Source organism: Nothobranchius furzeri, chromosome 6 (genome assembly GCF_043380555.1).
Source record: "Nothobranchius furzeri strain GRZ-AD chromosome 6, NfurGRZ-RIMD1, whole genome shotgun sequence".
Taxonomy (NCBI): Eukaryota; Metazoa; Chordata; class Actinopteri; order Cyprinodontiformes; family Nothobranchiidae; genus Nothobranchius; species Nothobranchius furzeri.
Genome location: NC_091746.1, coordinates 78,354,153 through 78,374,033, shown reverse-complemented (window position 1 = coordinate 78,374,033; position 19,881 = coordinate 78,354,153).

Here is a 19,881-nt window from a genome sequence, read left to right as displayed (position 1 = left end):
CAGAAGAATGTCAAATGAACATTAATAACGTAAATCTGAATTGTTAGTAATGAAAAATTAACATCTTCTGTGTTTTTTAGTCAAAATAATTGTTTTTCTCCTCAAACTTTTTGATCTAAATCTCTTCATCATGCACTCCCTGCATAGACATGGAGATGGTCCTAACTGTCTGGTATCTGGAAGTAGACCTGACCTACACCTTCTCCAGGGGCACCACTGGTGCCTCTATTTCCTGAAGAAGCTAAAGAGAGCAGGTCTGGATGCTGAAGTCCTCAGGTCATCTGGAGAGTAACCGGGCCTCCTTAGGGTATGGCAGCTGCAGTGAGATAGAGAAACATGCATAGCAAAGGGTGATAAAGGCTAGGCGTTGCAGATTTGCAACGTTAAAACCTACCTACCTGGTTACTCCACAGACATGTTTCATGAGCATTTTTTAAATCAGAAGTACCCCTGAAGGACTGAGTTGTTCGTCCTTTTATCAAAACTTATTTTGAGCCTGAGAGGGCTAACACAGTGAAGTAATTAGATGTTTTAACCTTCGGCTGACATGTTTTGGCCGGAACTTCCACTTCCGCCTTCTGCGATGTGCGTAACGATTAAAATGTCAGCGCACCTGCAGCCTTGAGGTTTCTCCGTCAAAATAAACAGTCAAATACGGGGAATTTCTGGTCAATGCAAACCCTGCCATTTAACTGTGTCACCTTCTTGTGAAGATTTTTGAAAAGAGGAACAATTAAACGTGTTTAACACCTGAGCCATGTTCACTGCGCCGTTATCTGGTCGCTGTAAAAGAGGAAAAAGAACCCTAATTAATCGAATCCTTTTGTTACCTTTACAACATTGTTTAATGTAACATTTCCTTCTGTCAGCATACCGCGGCTACTTTAGCAGTGAGTGATGTAATTGATAATGTGTCCACGGACATTAATTAAAGTTTTGTTCTGTGATTTAATCCATTCAGTAATGGGAAGAGCAACTGTAAGGTGTAAAAAGCAGCATTCACTGACCAGAAGAAGTGTTGTTTTTACAACGCTCTGTGAGCTCACAAAGCACTAAATATTACAGGTATAGTGGGCAACTCATTCATATTTTTCATTCATTTTCTTGAGCCAGTATGTGCTAAAATATTCATGAAATATCACTCAGACCCCCACTGCCCCCTGTGGCAACAGTACCGCACTTGCAACTTCAGAGGGTCAGTCAGGTCCCTGCTGGACTTAGTAAAAATGGAGCAGACACGCCTGGTGCTGCAGTCTGCTTCCAGCACGTTTTAGATCGTGACCACAGCTGATTAGTTTGATTTACTGATGAATCACTCCTGTAGACACTAATGAAGGCTGAGGAGACATCTCAGCAGTTAGATTCAGGCGTTAAAAAGACAATTGCACAGCGAGGAGATAAGTTTCACTTTTGCTTTGACCAACAGACACTAGGGGGTGCTACAAGCAAGCTAAAACTGCCTAGTATCCCATTAACAGCGTTTTGGGGTTGGTTTCGGCTGTTTTTATCCTTGTTGGGAGTTCAGAAACACATTTTAAAGTGGCATGAACTCGGATTATTTTCATTTCTTTTTTTTTGTTTCACTAGTGACTATTCCAATTTTAGAAATGCTGGTTGTTTGGTGACATCTGCCAATGCCATTTCCTACTTAGTTAAAACCAATCACCAATGGTTAACCAGAAGTCCCACCAGCAGCTCTACCGGGCCATTTCCAAGTACATTCCCCCATTCAGGTACTCAGAAAATGTTTTCAGGCCAGCCCAGTGAAACTGAGACCTATGCATGCCTCAAAGGTCTGGTAAAATCACCCGGAAGTTTCAATAGTGGAAATAAGCTCATTGTTTTAGTTGCGTTGCCGTGTTTTGGTCAAAACAAGACCTGTGTTTTGTATCATATGAAGCAGTTTGAGTGAAGACAAAGAAGAATTTCAGTCAAAGAAACACAAGTTAAGCTTCTGGAGAACACATGTTGAGCCTGTGACTTTTTCTTGAACTTGGCTTCAGTTGAATTAAATTAGCTTCATTATATAGAAGCTGAAAAAACCCTCAAAGCTTTAAGTTTTACTAGTTAACAATGAGAACAGATGGAAAGCACATGATACAAATCAGAATTTCTAACAGAAGTGGTTTCATCTTTTTCAGTAATTAGTGATCAGGTAATTTGCCTCAATAATCTGTTCTAACGTGTGTGCTGAGTGCAGATTCTGCTGATTTACTGATCACCATCTACCAGTAAATGTGTTTGTCCTTTTAATTGTACAAAGTGTGTTTTAAACATTATGTTGACATTTTAGACAAAACTAAATGTTTGTCAGTTATGGTCTCTCTAAGTCAAATTTCTACAGCTGCCTTGCTGCTTACTGCAGTCCAAACACAGCACTTCTGTCCAAGTCCACAAACATGGCTGGTGCTAATCATGCTGCAGCACAGAGGCTGGAATGGACAACGAGCTCTGAAACAAGCTCTTGGGCTCTGGTTTCTCTCTGGAAGCATGCACGACTTCAGAGTCCTCTAAATCCCAAAGATTTAAGGCTTACTGCTAACAAATATCTGTTGGCTTTACCGGCAGCTTTGATTGTTGGAGTTAATATTGAGAAATGCATAGACAAATCTTTTCCTCTAGCTAATCTGAGCTCTCAGACAGAGTCTAAGTAAAATGATGAAAATCACCATGAAACTTTTTCCTCTGGTGGTGGGTTCCACCTTGTCTGAACTTCATTCCCATCAACAGCAGCGCCAAATAATCTCAGTGAACTGCAACACTCACACACGCTGCTCACCCAGACCAACCAATTTATGCTTGCATAATGAACACAAGAGAAGTCTCACTTTGACAGATATACCAGTTAGATAGTCATGAAGCTGATAGTTTTGTTGACCCATGGGTCTGTTAAGTTAGAGAAATACACAAATTGTGTGGTTTCTACTTCATTACTGAAGGACTGTTGTTATACCTCGTCTAAAATCCACCTACAATTTCCGGAAGTCCTAATTAACAAGTTGATCGCAAAATATTTTTACAACTTGAAGATTTTTAGGCTACTTAGACCAATAGAATGTGTATTACATCAGTTTAAACAAGACAAATCCTTTCTAATTCAGTTTGTGAAATTTGCTTAAAGGTGTGAGACATGGAAAACATTTTTTTTATGATTCTTTCTGATTATAATTGGTCACTCTGAGTTTTTCATGCAGGCTGAACATGAAAATAGCCTCCTACACCTATCTCCTGCATTAGCTTCTGATGGAAATAGACAGTGAAACTAGGATTTGAAAAGCCTGACAGATCAACATCACACTGTCACTTAACATTCATGGACTCACCCATCTTGACTCGCAAACAGGGAAGGTTGTTGTTGGTTAAGCATCCAGGAAACAGCAGAGAATATCTTGGCTGGTTGAAGCTAACCATTAGCATTAGCGACTCCACCACACAGCAGAACACCTTCTGGCTTGTTTCATTTGTTGAGATAAAACATCAACATTGCTCGGTGGTAGTGTTGCATTGCTGATATCCAATCCATGGCGAGATGTCCAAATATTAGGAAGTAAGACTCCAAGTCCTGCCATGTCAAGCTCTCCTCTGATGTGACATTCTGCTAAATCCTGAAACAGCTGTATCTGAGCTTCAGTGCATTTTTTTATTTTTCAAAAATCAGCAACTTTTTAGCTTATATTTTGCCCAGATCTTGAGAATTAATTGATTGCGTTCAATATATTTATATAAAAAAATTTCATTTCTGACCTGTACAATCATAATTCCTTGTTCTGATGCCCAAATAAAGGACATTTAATTCATTAACACAATGTTTATTCAGTTATTTTGCAAATTTTGGCAAATGAGCATTTAGACTGTAAATAGAGTAAATAATTGCACCAGTGAACAGAGAATAAAACTTTTTTGCAGCAGCAGTTTTCCGGGTCAGTTTCTGTCTCTCTTGGATGAAGAAATCAATAGATGTATTGAAGTAAAACCTACCAAACCAGTGTGTAAATACTCCTTAGAACACTGCAATGAAATGTGTGTTTCTTGTGAATCCTCTTTTGTGTTGTACATCCATGCATTTTCGTGTACTAATAGAAATGTAATTAAAATAGTTGATTGCAAGTAGTTGAGGTAGATTTAGCTGTTTTTCAGTTTATAAATTTCGAAACTAAGCAATAAATCTTTGACATTTCATCAATAGGTCTCACCATATAAATGTAAATAATGTAATAAGGAATCCGAAGTATGAAGTGATGAAAATGTATTTAATGACTCATCAAATCTTTGGGCTACTAGCGCATTTTACACACTAAAGCAACAAAATCTACTAGTCAGGCGTGTTCTACTGCTTGAGTTGTGTATCCGTGGAATTGAGTGTTATTTCTCCAGGTGATTTTTTTATTTTGCAGCTTTCACTTTAATGCCTGAACAGAAATGGCTGCTCGAGTTGAAACATAAAACAATCTGGAATTAAAGGGAAGATAATATCAGGTGGAATTTAAATGATAAATGCACTTTTTGTTACTTGGAATGAGGGAGCTGATAATGGCTCACACACACATGAAAAATGATGTGTCCGGTATGCTCATGGACTATAAAGACCAGCTGTGACAACAACCTCACAGCTATGGTGATTGTTTTCTGCATTCTTTATCTGTGAATGTTAATATTCCTTCCACTCTGATGTCCTCATATCCATCTTCTGCTCCCGCTTTCTTAGCGTTCCCAGGACAGAGGTGATCCATAATCCTTCCAGTGAGATGTGCGAAGCTGCCCCTTGATCTCCTTCCAGTTGGAGGTCTGGGACATTTCTAGAAGGAAGCAACCAGGATGCATCCTAATGAGATGCCCAAATAGCTGAAGTCTATCGATAAAGAGCTCCTAGATAACAGTTCTCTCAGCTGATGTCCAAATCATAGAAGCCACCCAACAGATGACGCTCATTTCAGCCAGTCACGGTCATGTCTAAGGTTGGGCATTGTTTGAATTTGAACGACTTAAATTCTAATTCTAAGTCATTGTTTCTATTCCAGTTTTCTAGAAGTTCTTGATTAAATTATTTTGAGAGTCAGGGGTCATTTCTCAATATGCTTATACTCAGCTGAACTTGTGTACTCACGCTGGTCCAAGTACTGTTCCAATCCTAAGGATGCATCATGGCAAGTTCACTCAAAGATCCCAGATGTGTTCTTGCTCCGCCCATAGTATCGAGGATGCATTAATTCATCCTCTGCAGACTTGGGACATCAAAGTATCCCATAATGCATCATACATCTGTAATGACCATAACTAGAGGACCCGTGAAGACACCAAACACTGTAAGATGATTAACAGTCTTTATTAGCCTGAAGCTATGAGGAGATGTTACCGAAGTAACACTCTGGTAAGGGCAGAGTCGAAGACAGGCGTGGGTCCAAGCCAGATAGGGACGAAGCAGGTACAGGGAGCAGGCTAGAGACGTGGTCGTAGACAGGCGAGGGTCGTGGTGGCAGGCAGAGTACTTGGCGATGGTCAGGCGTGGAAACGAGGTTGAGACACAATGATCAGGCAGGATGACAAAAGGCTGGAAGATCTACTAGCAGGAGCGTTCAATAATCTGGCAGAGTGCTGGTGGTTGACTGTGGATTATATAGCTGGTGAGGCAGGTGTGTGGCATGAGCTTGATGGTGAGTTGGCTGTGGTTGCTGGGGAAACAGGGCTTGGCTGGGGCTTGATGAGGGGACCAGGTGTAATGTATGAAGGCTGATGAGGTGAATGTTGGTGCATGGAGGTCAGGCCATGGCAGGATCATGACAGCATCAGGGGAGAAAGCTCATAACCGAAGTGTTTTATATCAAAAATACATATAAAGAAATATGATGTTTTCTGTTACTGTACATAATTGCGTGTTATCTGTAAAATTTGTTGTTTTATTCAGACTCTTCACAATTCCTGAAAATGCTAATTAGCTAACCCACTATGAAAATAAAAGCAGTATTGCCTTAAATATCTCTGTTTTGATGAAAAATACAACATTTCTTCAAATAACAGCAATAAATGTTGGTATTTTATCCTTTTTGGTCAAAAGTGGACCAGATATTACAGAAAAAATATGTATTCATTGTTATTTTGTTATTCAAGGGACATACTAGACTTTTAGAAGTAAACTATTTAAATGATTCTGGGAACAACTGAAATTTTTCCTGGTTCCAATCAATGCTCGATGCCCAAACCTAGAGCCATGACCTTGTTTTTTGCCCCTGACCTTGAATCACGACACTCTAAATCAGGGTAAGAACATTGTGGTACCAGACTTCTTCGCCATAATGGATATAGTATCAATGTTCTCTATTGTTAACAAAGACTGACCTGCTCTTCATTCTTCCATCCCCAAGATACTTCCTCTGACTGACGGCAGAGATCCACTGTCCACCCAGAAAAAGAAAAAAATATGCTTTTTCTGTTGGTATCGTGGTGGAGCCTGGAAGTAAAAGTAAGAGACTAATGTCTCTAGAGGCAAAGTAAAGAGCTAAAACCAGAGTGAACATTGGCATGGCCTACACTAGTTTAGGGAGCTAAAGGAGGCTACAAAATCACGGACTGATGGTGACCTGGCTTTGTTGCTATTGGACTTGTAAGTAATAATAATTTTGGTCCAACAGGTTGCAGCAGGATCGTTTACGACAGCTGTAATTATTCCACTTTGAACCAGTAGGTCGGAGGAGCAGGAAACTGTAGCACAAGATATGTTCTGATCACTCTACTACAAGGAATTTCTTTAAACTGGATGAATCAAAAACGTTGGAATACTTCACGCAGCAAAAATTCATTTCAGAGAAGAGTTGGAGAATATTAAATGACCGGGTTTTATAACATTTCTCATTGTAATGGATGTGAGGCTGAAGCCTGCTCTGCTCCTGCAGCAGAGAGGTTCGCAGAATATCAATCAATAACTTCACATCATTTATTTAACCTCACCCGAAGCAGCAGAAGGTGCACTCCTTGGGATGAGATCGAATGAATGATTTCACCAACTACTGTGGGGTCATGCAAACAACAACAGCAGACTAAAAGATCAAAATAAATAAGTGAAAATGTCAACTCATCTTACATGAACATTAATGTCAGAACACATTGCTCTTTTTAAACATCAGTTCAGTGCTTTTAGTTTTCTCACAGAGTAGCAATGAACTTTGACCTTTTAAACATCCTTCTGACAGGTATTAGCGAAAGATAAATGAATACCAGTACATGTCCGACTTTTTCTGTCATGCATTTTTTTTATTTTTAAAAACATTAAAACCCTTTAAGGCTTTTATCAGGACAGCCTCAGTGGCTCTGGAGCACTTCTGTTTGTTTTTGTTACCTTGGTGTTTACCTCATTACGCCCCCAGCAGTGACCCGATGCAGCCCAAAGAGTCCTGTCTCTAATTAACAAAAACCCTATGAGGGGCTGCACTAAAGGCTCACTGTTGGTGCTTTTTATTAAGTGCTTCCTGCAAAAATGAATAAATAAACAAATCAGTAAAAAATGTTAATTAAATGTGTTTTAGTGCACACAAGATGTATTTTCTGCTGTTTGATGTTATCAGCGGCTCCAGCAAGAACCTGTACATAAAAGTCGTGCTCCTTCCTTTATGAATTATTCACGTTTTTCAGTAAATCTCCTGTAAATCCTCATGTCTTGATGGCATTCTTGGCTTCGTGTCGGCAAGGCACGGCAAGATAAAGATAGAATTATTCGCCTCCAGGTCATGATCTGCCTCCTTACAATTCTCGCTCAGCCTTCCTGCTTAGAGAATCCATATCAACATCCAAGACTTAATTAATAAAATAGGAAACAAAAATGTCTGTGCCTTTTAAAATATGGGATGATTCACATTTTTCAGAGTCTTGCACATTCCATTTGCATGTTTAATATTCATAGTATACCTAATTAGGTGCTGGAACAATTTAAGTATGTCTAAAATTTTCACTTAGAAACTGCGAGTAATGTGGCTTATTATGAAGATGTCCACCTACCAAAGGGAAGCTGAGTGACTGCCCAGCAATAAATGTGATTTTTTTTGTCTGATAAAACGAACGTCGAACTAATCAAATTTTCTCTAAAACCATTTGAGGCGATGAAACCAGCTGCTGTGCACCACCTGACCAATCACATCCTCAAACTGCCAAACTCAATTCCTTCTCCATCTTTGTTTTTACTCTGCAGCATCAATTGGAACAGAATAAAGGGATGAACGGCTGCTGTTCTGTGAGAAAACATCCCTCTAAATATTGACATGTTTACTCAGTGAAGGACTAGATTTTTATCAAGTTGTGCAAGATTTATTGAATCACTTCTGATGTTGAGAATCTCTGCTGCTTCGACCAAATACTGAAGCCCTTTTCTCTTTTTCCTTAAAACAAAAAAAGTTTTAAATCAGGGGTCACCAACCTGGTGCCCCCAGGGACCATATAGGGTGTCCACGGGCCTTTTCTCCAAATAACACAAATCTGAAATAAAATAAAGTAAAATCTGTTATCTTTTTATAACACAAATGCATTATTATAGGTTACAATAACTAAATTTTTCAAAAAACAATTACATTAATGTATATATATATATATATATATATATATATATATATATATATATATATATATATATATATATAATGTTTTGTATAACTATCATCTACTTTAGGTCAAAGGTCACCATTGTATCAACCTGGTCCTCCATGTGGCTCAAAATACATAAAGTAGCTCTCAGCTTCTCAAAGGTTGATGACCCCTGTTTTAAATAGTTTGGACAAGTCTTAAAAGTTTTAATTATTCTTACCTTTTTCATGCATTTGTGCGTCTAACAACTGTTCGTGTGATCCATCCAGCAGATTCAAACCCACGACAGAATACAGCCAATGTAAAATTTGCTCTATTTCAACCCACCAAGAATGTCACACAGTCAGCAGCATTAAAACTCACAATAAAAGAGATTTGCTACACAAACCTTATATAAGATCTGGAGTTTCAACCTCAAGTGGACTGAAGTTTCAGATGTTTCTGTGTCTTTGGATAAAAGAGTGATAAACAGGATTCTAAAGACCTCAAAAATGCTGAGGCAATAAAACATCAAAAAAGGTGTGTTGCACAGTTGGACACCAGAAATAGCCCAAATTAAAAGACTTTACCTGCTTTCTGGGCAGTGACTTGATTTAAGACGCCTTGTTTTCACACATTTGACACACAGCAGATTGCAATTTACATGGAGTGCAAATGAAAAGGCTTTTACCTTCCAGATCTAACTCGCTGAGTTGTCTGAGATTGGGTGAAGCATTTTTTTTTATTTCCACATTCTCTAGTACAAGTATCCCTGAAACATCTAGTTGTCACTGCACAGCCTGAGGTGCTCCATATTTAAAATGTGATGCATTAAATAAAACTTGTTTTTGACACGTAGATGTCATAACTGCCACTCTGACAGCTGAAGAGTGGGAAAACTGACATTCAGAGAGCAAACCAACCTTTTCAAATCAGAAATCCAGATTCACTGGGATTTCTTTACTGTATAAAACCAAAATGTAACAGGTGCCACAGAAATGCTAGAAACTGGACACAGGAGAGATCGTTTCTGAACTGGGTTTGATCATGAAGGGTGATATTTGATCGCAGGGTCAGGATGGTGACAAGGAAGGCAGGAGGATACGGTAGGCATGAGCCTAAAAATATAAACTACCAGTGCGTTTTCCAACAAATGTGAGTCAAAGTGTGGAGTGGAGCCCAGAGAAGATGTGTGAAGCTGTGGAGAGGAGAGGAGCAATATTTGACACACAACAACACACAGAGAACAAAACAAGTGAATAGCAAACATGGAAAAAGGAGAAAGGGAGACGAGCGGAAGGAAAACACTGGTGCCAGCTGGAACTGTGATGTCAAACAATAGTCTGTCTGTGATTTAAGAACTATACAGTAAGATATACGAAACGAAAAGTTCTTGACAGAACTGAAATGTGGAACAAAAAGCATGAACCACACCATTAAAGGTGTGGTTCACTCGTTAAATCAATACATTTGGAGTGGTCTCTGGTAGGAATGGAAGCCTTGTAAGTTGTACTCTTTGGGGGGGAGGGGGGGGGGGTACTGGGTGCACAGACGGCAGGATTTGGAGTCTTATTTCCTGATATTTGGACATCTCGCACTGAAATGGATAACAACAATGTGACTCTTCCACTGACTTGCAACGTTTGACGTTTTATCTCCACAAATGACCCAAGTCTGGAGGAGATTCTGCGCTGTGGTGAAGTTGCTAATGCTAACGATTAGCTTCTACTAGCCAAACCATTCTCTGCCGTTTCCCGGACGCTAAACCAACAACATTCCTTGTCGTGAGTCAAGACTGGTGAGTCCATGAAAGTTAAAAGTGGCAGTGTGTAGTTTCCTGCCACAAAGATGCTAGACCTGCACCCTATGTACTTAAGACCTGATTATTATGGTTATATGTTAGGAAGACGCCAATACTTTTCAACAGCTGGGCATCATTTTATTCATTTTCAACAACAATCTGGAACTCTCTCCCGCCGAGCCTGAGATCAGTGGACTCAGCGGTCTCCTTTAAAAAGCAGCTGAAGACTCACCTGTTCAAGCTGGTTTTTGCGTGACCTTCAGCACCACCCTCTCCTTATTCTGTTCTGATTCTGCCTTGTGGGATCCACTGATTTCCCTCTTTCTTGTTCATTTTCTCTCACCCTTTCCTTACATTTTTTGTTCTTTTCTCCTTTTAAACATATGTTTGATCTTTTTTAAAATCTTTTCATACTTAATTTTTTTATTTATTTACTTTCTTGATTTTGCGAAGCGCCTTGTGTCATGGTCTGCGTCTGCCCCTTTCTTCATGTGGCTCCTGGTGTCCTCCATTCCTCTCTAGATTCCCTTTTGTGTCTCTTAGCGCCCTCATGTGTCCTTTGTCTGCGTTTCAGTTAGGTGTCTTATGTTGTAGGCTTTAAAGTCAATTCCTCCCAGGTCCTGTGCCATTCCCCATGCACAGTGTTTGTGTGAGTCCTTCCCTCAGTTTTAGGTTTAGTTTTGGGTTTGAGGTTATCTGCCCTCCATTGGTTCTGTTTCCCCCATTTAGATAATTGATGTCACCTGCCTTCCCTCCAGCCCTCACTCCACACACCTGTTTCCTTAAATGTTCTCCCTGTGTATTTAAGCCCTGTCTTGTCTGTTTGGTGTCGGGCTATTGTTTATAATTCTGTCAGTCTCATCTTGGATTACTGTGTTCTTGGTCTTCTCGTGTCTCGAGTGTTTTTTTTTTTTTTTTTTGGATGCCCAGATCGTTATCTGGACTTTTTGGATTTTGGCTTCCAGCCTTTGGACTTATTTTTGCTCTCCTTAAAATAAAGGATTTTCTTTTTCATCATCTCAGCCTCGTGTCTTCCTGGGAACTGCATTTTGGGTCCTACCTACACTGAACCGTGACACTTGTGATTTTTATCTTGAGAGGCTTTAAATAAAAGATGGTCTTCTTCTTCTTAAATCACAGCATTACGTATGTGTGTCTACCCATAATACAGTAGATAGATGTAGGACAGCAATTCTCATGTTTAGCCTGCATAAAAATCTCAGTGACTGATTATAATCATTTTTTTCAGGGTTCCACACCTTTGAAATACCGAAAGGTAGTCAGAATTTCGACATCTAAATTAAATTTCTAATTCAAAACTTTAAATGTTCATCAGATTTATTATATTTTATTAGAAACAACAGAATGGTATAATTGACTGATTTCATCACACTCATCAGGTATGAGATAAGTATTCGTAAACCTCCGTCATTAATTCATGAACATCTATCAAAACACACATTAACTACTACCTAGCTTGTGTGTTGTTTAGTCATCATAACCCATGTTTACGTTTTCTTATGTGCCTAACTCAGCTGAGCTCAGCCCAGTGTTTACTTATGTTCTCAAGTGTTGTGTGTGCAAGTGGGTAAGTGTGTGTGTGTGCGTGTGTGTGTGTGTTTCACTGGGTTGGGGGGATGGGGTTTTTAATTGTCAATGACATTTATAGGATTATGTGGAGTCTTTTAATTCTTTGGGGTCTTTTTTATCTGTACAGCACTTTGAGTTGCATTTTCTGATTGAAAAGCGCTTTATAAATAAAATTTGATTGATTGGTTGATTGATTGATTTAATGACACTGACGCAACAACAAACCGATCTGTCTCCATGTGCTGCATTTATTCAGAGTGAACTTTCCTCTTCTTCAGAGTTCCTGTAACTACAACTTTAAACTGAGACGGCTTTTTTTGTTTCCCCAGTGAAGACATGTTTTTTAAAGCACCACTTACTGCAGTCTTGCATCTAAGGCCTAGTCCACACGTAGCCGGTTTTTTTTTTAAAAACGAATACCCGCCCCTCCAAAAACTTGCATCCACACCACCGCGTTTTAAAAGCAAACTCTGTCCACACGTACCCGGATAAATACGTTGTTAAGGACATGCCAGACCTGTAGGCGGCAGTACTTCCCCCGTTCTTAACCTCGTCCTTCGTCTGTGGTCTTCCGCAAGGAGCAGTAATTCCGCTTGCAAAAACAAACAAGCAGAAAGCGCTTGGACAATTGATAAAGCGAGCGCAGCTCTGAGGGCATCCATGCTGTCGGCTAGTGTAAACACAGGTCGCACACGTGATGTCAGCATTTTTCGTCGCGGAAAGTGACGTTGCGGACCTTAAAACTCCGGTTTTGTCCGTCCACACGCAGACACCCAAAACGGAGAAAACGCAGATCTTCACTTTGGCCGGAGTTTTTAAAAAGATCTGTTTTCGTGTGAAAAAACTCTGTTTTCGTATGGATGACAGGCCAAAACGTAGAAACATATCTACGTTTTGGCAGATCCCCGGCTACGTGTGGACAGGGCCTAATTCAGTCTCTTTTTTTCGCTCTTTGTTCAGCTAAAATCACAAATCTACCAAACGTGTTGCTTTTGAAAGCAAATGGACACACTGAGAAAATTTGAAGTTTATTATTTCAGTGTTTTTTTTGTTTTTTTTTTTGCCTCAGCTTTGTTTTGGAGACCCGGTTTCACAAAGTGCTGTTTAATTTTTGTTCCCAAAGCAGAGCTGAAATGAAGTCTTGGTGAACATAATTTTGCTTCTTCGCGTCCATTAAAAGTCTGGAGCAGTGCCAAGAGGAATGTCGATGAATGTCCTGTTCTGTTCTTAACTGCACTTTGTCTATTTTTGTCTTTACTACTTAGATATAAGGCTGATGGATTATAAAAGACGAGCACACACACTCATGGGCGTGCATGCAGGGAGACATGATCCTGTCATTTACCTGCAGGATCCGTGAAGCTTTTGGAGTCTGTCTGCCACACGGTACATTAAAAAAATCCAATAAGGAATTCCTTATGTCCTTTTCAATCTTGTAGGCCTTTACTCTTTATGTCCTAAATCTTATTTCACTGAGGGGCATCGACTAATCTAAAGTAAAAGAATAGGACTCCAGCATCTTAAACTAACAAGACATCTGTCGTGTCATCCTCCTCTGCAGAAGATGTGTGTTTATTGTAATTGCAGGAAGAAACTTCCTGCAGACATCAAACAGGACAGACTGGTAGTTCATACATCAGCCAGCTCTCACTGAAAACATGGAGAAAAAAAAAACAGTTGCCTTGCCTGCTTCTATTTGATGTCCAACCTAATTCTCCAGACCAAATTTTAGTTGCCAAACCGACTGAACAAGTCCTATCCGTGCAGGAGCTGCATGAGACTGGGAGAGGAAGAAAAACAGGTCCTTTGCTCCAAACTGGGGTTATGTGAAGCGACCTGCGTGAACACGCCGAAGCTAAAGCCTGATTTATGCTTCTCCGTCTGCGTCAGTGCGGAGACACGCAACGCCATTATCCGTCCTTGCGTAGGGCACGCAAGTACGTACGGAGTCGAGCCCACTTTTTTAAACATCCGTCGAACGAGACGGATTACGCAAGCTTGTGATTGGTCAGGACGCCGCTGTTGTTTACAGCGCCGCCATTGCAAAGAGAGCCGAGTTTAACTAGCGGCAGACACGGAGAAGCTTGAAGAATACCTCGCGAAAAAACTCTAAAAACATGAACGTTTAATTCTCCCGTGACTGGAGGAGTGAAAAGATGCGCAGCAAGCGTTTTATTTGTGGACGGAAATGACAGGAAACGTGGGTTTAGAGGTGGGGAGCGCATGAAGCGGTGGGAGAATGAGAGACAAATATGTCCGTGTTAAAAGTCTCTTATATACACAAAAAACACAAAATAAACACACGATCTTGGACCGATACATGACAGGATACCAAAGAACAGCGCTATGCCCTCTGTTGTCCTGCCGGGCAATTGCTTTGCAACGCTCTCCAGGAGACGGAGAAGTAAAAGAGCAAAACGCTTCCGTCAATCCGTGCGTGTCTGTCCCTTGCGGAGCTGACGGAGAAGCATAAACCAGGCTTTAGACGCAGCAACCACCGAGGATTTTCCTCTCTCTCCACAGGCTGAGGTTACAGTGGCTAATTGGTCTGTTTGTTATTGTGAACATAGATTAAAGCAAATAGCTGGAAGGAACAAAAAGAAAAGAGCAGGGATTTCCCATAAGTCCTCTCCACTGGGCTTTCAGAAGAGTTGCAGCTAACCTGAAGTAGAAACTTTTTTTTTTTATGAGACGTGCCTCCCCTATGTGCGTGAGGTTTGGTTCACATCTTCTTTTTTAAATAAGCTATCTCCAGTAATTCAATTTTACAATTTCATATTATTTTTCAGTGAATTAGATCTCACCTATGGTGACGAGCTCTGAGTAGTAATCGAAGGGACGAGATTGTGGATATAAAATCAGTTTTCTCCACAGGGTGTCTGGGCTCTCCCTTAGAGATAGGGGGAGAAGCTCTGTCTCAAGGGAGGGGCTCAGAGTAGAGCCGCTGCTCCTCCACAGAGGAGCTAGTTAAGGTGACTCGGTCATCTGGTTAGGATGCCTCCTGGACACCTTCCTGGTGAGGTTTTCCAGGCATTCCAGTTGGGAGGAGACTCAAAGTAAGACCCAGGACACGCTGGAGGGACTGTCTCTCAGCTAGCAAGGGAACACCCTGGGATTCCCCTGGAGGAGCTGGCCCAAGTGGCTGAGGAGAGGTAAATCAGGGTCTCCCTTTTTAGCCTGCTGCCCCCACGATCTGACCCTGGAAAAGTGGAAAATGGGTGGATTTTTATTTAATGCTCAAAAAAACAAAAACACTTGATTGAGTTTTTACACCCCAGTAGTCCAATGTTGGGTCAAGCTGATCTTTCCAGTAATGCAGCTCTGAAGAAGATGGGTGTTATTTTGGTTTTTGATCAATTCTTGAGTCCTACTTGTGATTTTCTCATCCCAGGAGTTATTTGCTGATCAAATGTCATTTCAAATTCATAGAATTCATCAAGATGGTTCTTCCTGTCTCCCTTCTCTTCCCTCCTGTGAGTTTGTTCTGGGTTTTATTGGTTTTTCCTTTTTTTTTGTACAACTGGTTCCTCTAATTTACTTTATTGCTTTTGGTTTTGCTTTCTGCTTCGTCATTCATTCGCTCATTGGCTTTTTCCCACCTACACCTCCCTGTTGGGGGTCTTGGGGTAGGTGGAGCTGATCCAGTCTGGGCTGGTTGCCAGTCACCTGTTCAGAGCCTTGGTTAAACATCTGGTCTCAGGCTCTGATCATCACACCTGCTGTTCACGTCTGATTTTTCCCCTCAGTATAAATGTGCAGCCTGGATCTCTTTGCTTATTACCGCATTCTCACAGTTTTCTTTAGTTCCCTTGGTGTAAATCCTGCCATCCCTTAATTAAACTCGGTTTAGTGGCTCTGTCTTTGATTTTCCCCTTGTGTTTCGATTGACTTATTATTAGGGGTGTCCCGATCAGGTTTTTTTGCCCTCGAGTCCGAGTGATTTGATTTTGAGAATCTGCCGATACCGAGTACTGATCCGATACTTTCGATACATTAAAAAAGAGAAAAAAAAGAAAAGGAAGAAACAGTTCCAGAACGTTCTTTATTTTTTTTAATTACCTTTTTATTTTAATTTTTAACAACAGATCACTTCTGTGAGGTAGCTTGAACAATCAAGTAATAAATAACATAAATTCTTCTCTTTTAGACTTTATTACAAATATAAAAAGTCTAATATAAAAACAGATAGCTCTTCAACTTAAAATACCTGTCAGGGGTCTAGTTTGCCTTGGCCCCCAAAATGCTTAGATACGCCCCTGGGCATGGGGCGGAGTTTTGAAGATGATCTGAATGGTATCAACTATAAAAATACTACATGCTGATAAGTTATTGCTTTATACAGGTACAAACATGTAGTGGGATACATCTACCTAAATTTTATTTTTTAAGAACTTTGTTTTGTTTTCTTGGTTTTTATTTTCCTGTCTTCCTGTCCTGTCTGTCTCTGATCTTCCTGCATCTCCCAGTCCTCCAGAAAAACTCCTGCCTGCTTCCTTCTTTATCACCTCACAAGTAACTTTTTAACTAGCAGATCAAATTGATCTATTGACCGCAAAAAAGCGGAGTGTGCGCTGCGCTGCCCGGCTGCGTCAGTGACGAGCGCTGCAGCGCCAGCGCGTCCACACGTCATGCTCAAATACAGACAGAACTTACCAGAGAGAAAATGAACGGACACGAATGAGTGTGTGTTAATTGTATATTTTTGGTGCCGCCACCTAGAAACTTAGAAAATGTTACTGTGGCCATGTGCAGAACGCAGCTGGAGTTCATGATTAATCAGCTGTCTGCCTGCTGCTCTGCTCAAAAGAATCCCCGCTACGCTGAGTCCATATAAATAATATAATATAGGTAGAAAATGGATCTTTTTTGTGCTCCTTCTGGGTGTGTAAGTTAAGGGCATCAGGGGAGCCTGACAACCTTTAAACAGAACCAAGTTGTTCTCCTGTCATTTGAACCCAGTATCCGAGTCCCGATCAGTCTGAAACCACGTGATCGGGGCCGATTTCCAATCATGTGACCGGATCGGGATGTCCCTACTTATTATTCCACTGCAGTTAATAGGATCAAAAAGGGATTGCAACTATTAGAGATGCCATGATTTGTATCCTCTGATGATTACAGACACTGAAGATGTGAAAACACTTAAATTTGGACATTTGTCTGCGGTTTTGAATCAACCAGAAAGCAGTTTTTGTGATAAAGGTGAGTAAAAATAAAAACTCTACACCTTTTTCTTCTCAAAGCACTTGAGAACACTTCAAGCAGGTTAAGTTGACAATCTTCAAGCTCTGTTGTTCCTGTCTGCATGTTCTTAACTTTCCCAAAAATTCAAACGGGCTAAAGTAGTAACGTTGACCAAAAACCAGAAGTGTTTTTTTCTGCAGTCCATGTCCATTTTATAGACTTTGTGAAGTGTCCTACAAAAATGATCACAATAAACACAAAAGAGTCCAATTGTAGGACAAGATTGGCTTGACTCTGAATGTCACCGTTGCTTTTTATGTCTCAGAGCAAGTTTTTCCTGAACCTATGAAGTGAATGGGGGCTCTACGTTTTAAGTGATGTAATCCCCCCAGTCCTTACCAGCTCTGTTCTACAGGAACAAGAACAAAACCTACCGCTCAGTTACACCGAGTGCAGAGCGCTTGGGAACTTGTACGGCCTCCGTGAATAAAAAAGTCCAATCAGAGCTTTTACACCAGCTGTGGTGCGGTGCAGCTCTGGATTGCAGAATGTCACAAAGTTAAAGAAATTACATGAGCCAGACAGGAAGTGAGACATGGATCATTGAGGTGCATCCAGTATTTTTCTAAACAATACATGTTGCATATTTTATTCTGCTTTTGAATCATTAATGATGGGGATATCAGTTCACAGCGTGTGATAGTTTACGTTGATGGAACTTTAAATGCATTATGGCAAATTTCTAATATGAACTCGAGCAAACATCTGAGATTTGGTGCTCTCGCAGAAGCAAATTTCTGGATGTTCTGCACACGATCTGCAGCTGGTGTAAATGGCGGTCCATTTAGAAGCCGTCCAGATTCCGTTCCAGATCTGTTCCACGCTCGATGTAAATGAGGTAAATTGCATCTTTGCTCGTAAAAATAAACAAAAAGGAGTAAAGTATCCAACCGTAACTATGTTTCCTTTAGATTACTATGCTGAAAATGGACACTTCTGTCATAAACAAAATATAAATATAAAGAGTTGGAGAATACAGTCGGCTCTCCCTTGCCCTGCCTCCAACATGCCTTCATCTAAAAGGCTAGGTTATCCAGAGTTATCAATGTAGTTACGCTGCTATAGGATTAGGCTGCTGGAGGACACACTGACCACTTTACACACTCGACTACTTTCTTCTACAATCTGCTCTTTAACAGCATTATTTCCTGCTATTTCAGCTGTTAACTTTATTTTTTTTTTCTATGAGCTTTTTTCTCCCCAGAAGAAGCTACAAAGATGTTCTCTGAGCTGTCGTAGCCTCATGGAGGGGGCCATCGGCTTGAACACTGTTGCTAATCATTTGGTCATTCTCCCTCTCCTGATAATAACTTTTTACTTTCTTTGACGTTGAATGTGCTACTACTAGTTTACCTGTTTAATTATAGATTCACTGGGATAAATACAATAAAGTTTATCTCTCACCAAATAAAATATTTCCTAAGAAATCACAATGTAACTATAGAAACATTACTTGGTGTATATGTTGTGCGTGTGTGTGTTTGGTGGGGTGGGGGTGGGGGGGTTGCATGCTCTCTCATCTTGATCTAGTGAGTCCTGGAGGATGGCTGCTTATACTGAGCCAGGATCCTCTGGAGGTTTCTTCCTGTTAAAAGGGAGTTTTCATCTCCACTGTCGCTGAATTCTTGCTTCGTATGACGACTGCTGTAAAGTATGTGAAGCACCCTGAGATGACTCTTGTCATGATTTGGCGCTATATAAATCAACTTGAATTGAATTAAATACACGGTGAAACTTGAAAAATTTGAATATGGTGCAAAAGTCCATTTATGTCAGATATTCAACTTAAAAGGTGAAACAAATATATGAGATGCATCATTGTGTGCAAAGCCAGATATTTCAAGTCTTTATTTGTTATAAGTGTGATGATTATGGCTTACAGCTCACGAAAAATCCCCAATTCAAAATGTGTGACAATTATAATATAGTGAATGGGGTCTTTATTCTACACTCAAAGTGTCACACTATAATCAGCTAATGAATCCTGAACACCTGCTAAGGGTTTCTGAGCCTTTAGGTGGTCTCTCAGTCTAAGCTGGATTACTGAAATAAATGAGCTTTTGCACCATATTCTAATCTTTTCAGTTTTTTGATGTTTTAAAGGCTGCTATAATGCACTGAAGCACACTTTATTTGTATATTAGACATTTTGGAATTTATTTTTCCCTTTTTCTATGGTTTAAAAAAACATGCATTAAAATGCATTGTTTGATCAAAAACTAAAGTTTACACATTACTGGGATTTTTTTAATAACATAAACAGGATTTGAGCAAAACGAGTGATTCCTATAGCTTAGGCAGACTCCTCAAGAGAAACTTAAATGAAACCCTAAACTAACAATTGTTCTGATCTTAATTCTTGTGACGCTTCTCATGCAGTTCATTTATCCTATTTATTAACACAGCTTATATTGTTACAAGGTTGTTCCCGAACTGGTAACTTACTGGATGCTGGACGTTTGTGCAGCATCTGCATTATAACATTTATTCACAAATGTTCAGCTATAGAGTTGCTCTTCATGAAAACACATTATCCTTCATACTATTTGTACCCCTACCTAGCTTGTTGGAACATTGTCTTCAAAGCACGGAGCCCATTTAGGTGAAATGCGTGAGACATGACTTGCCAGCAAATTTACAGGTGTAATTGTTTGTGGCCTCGATCCAATTCTCTAAACTACCATGCACCTGTCTCTTCCACC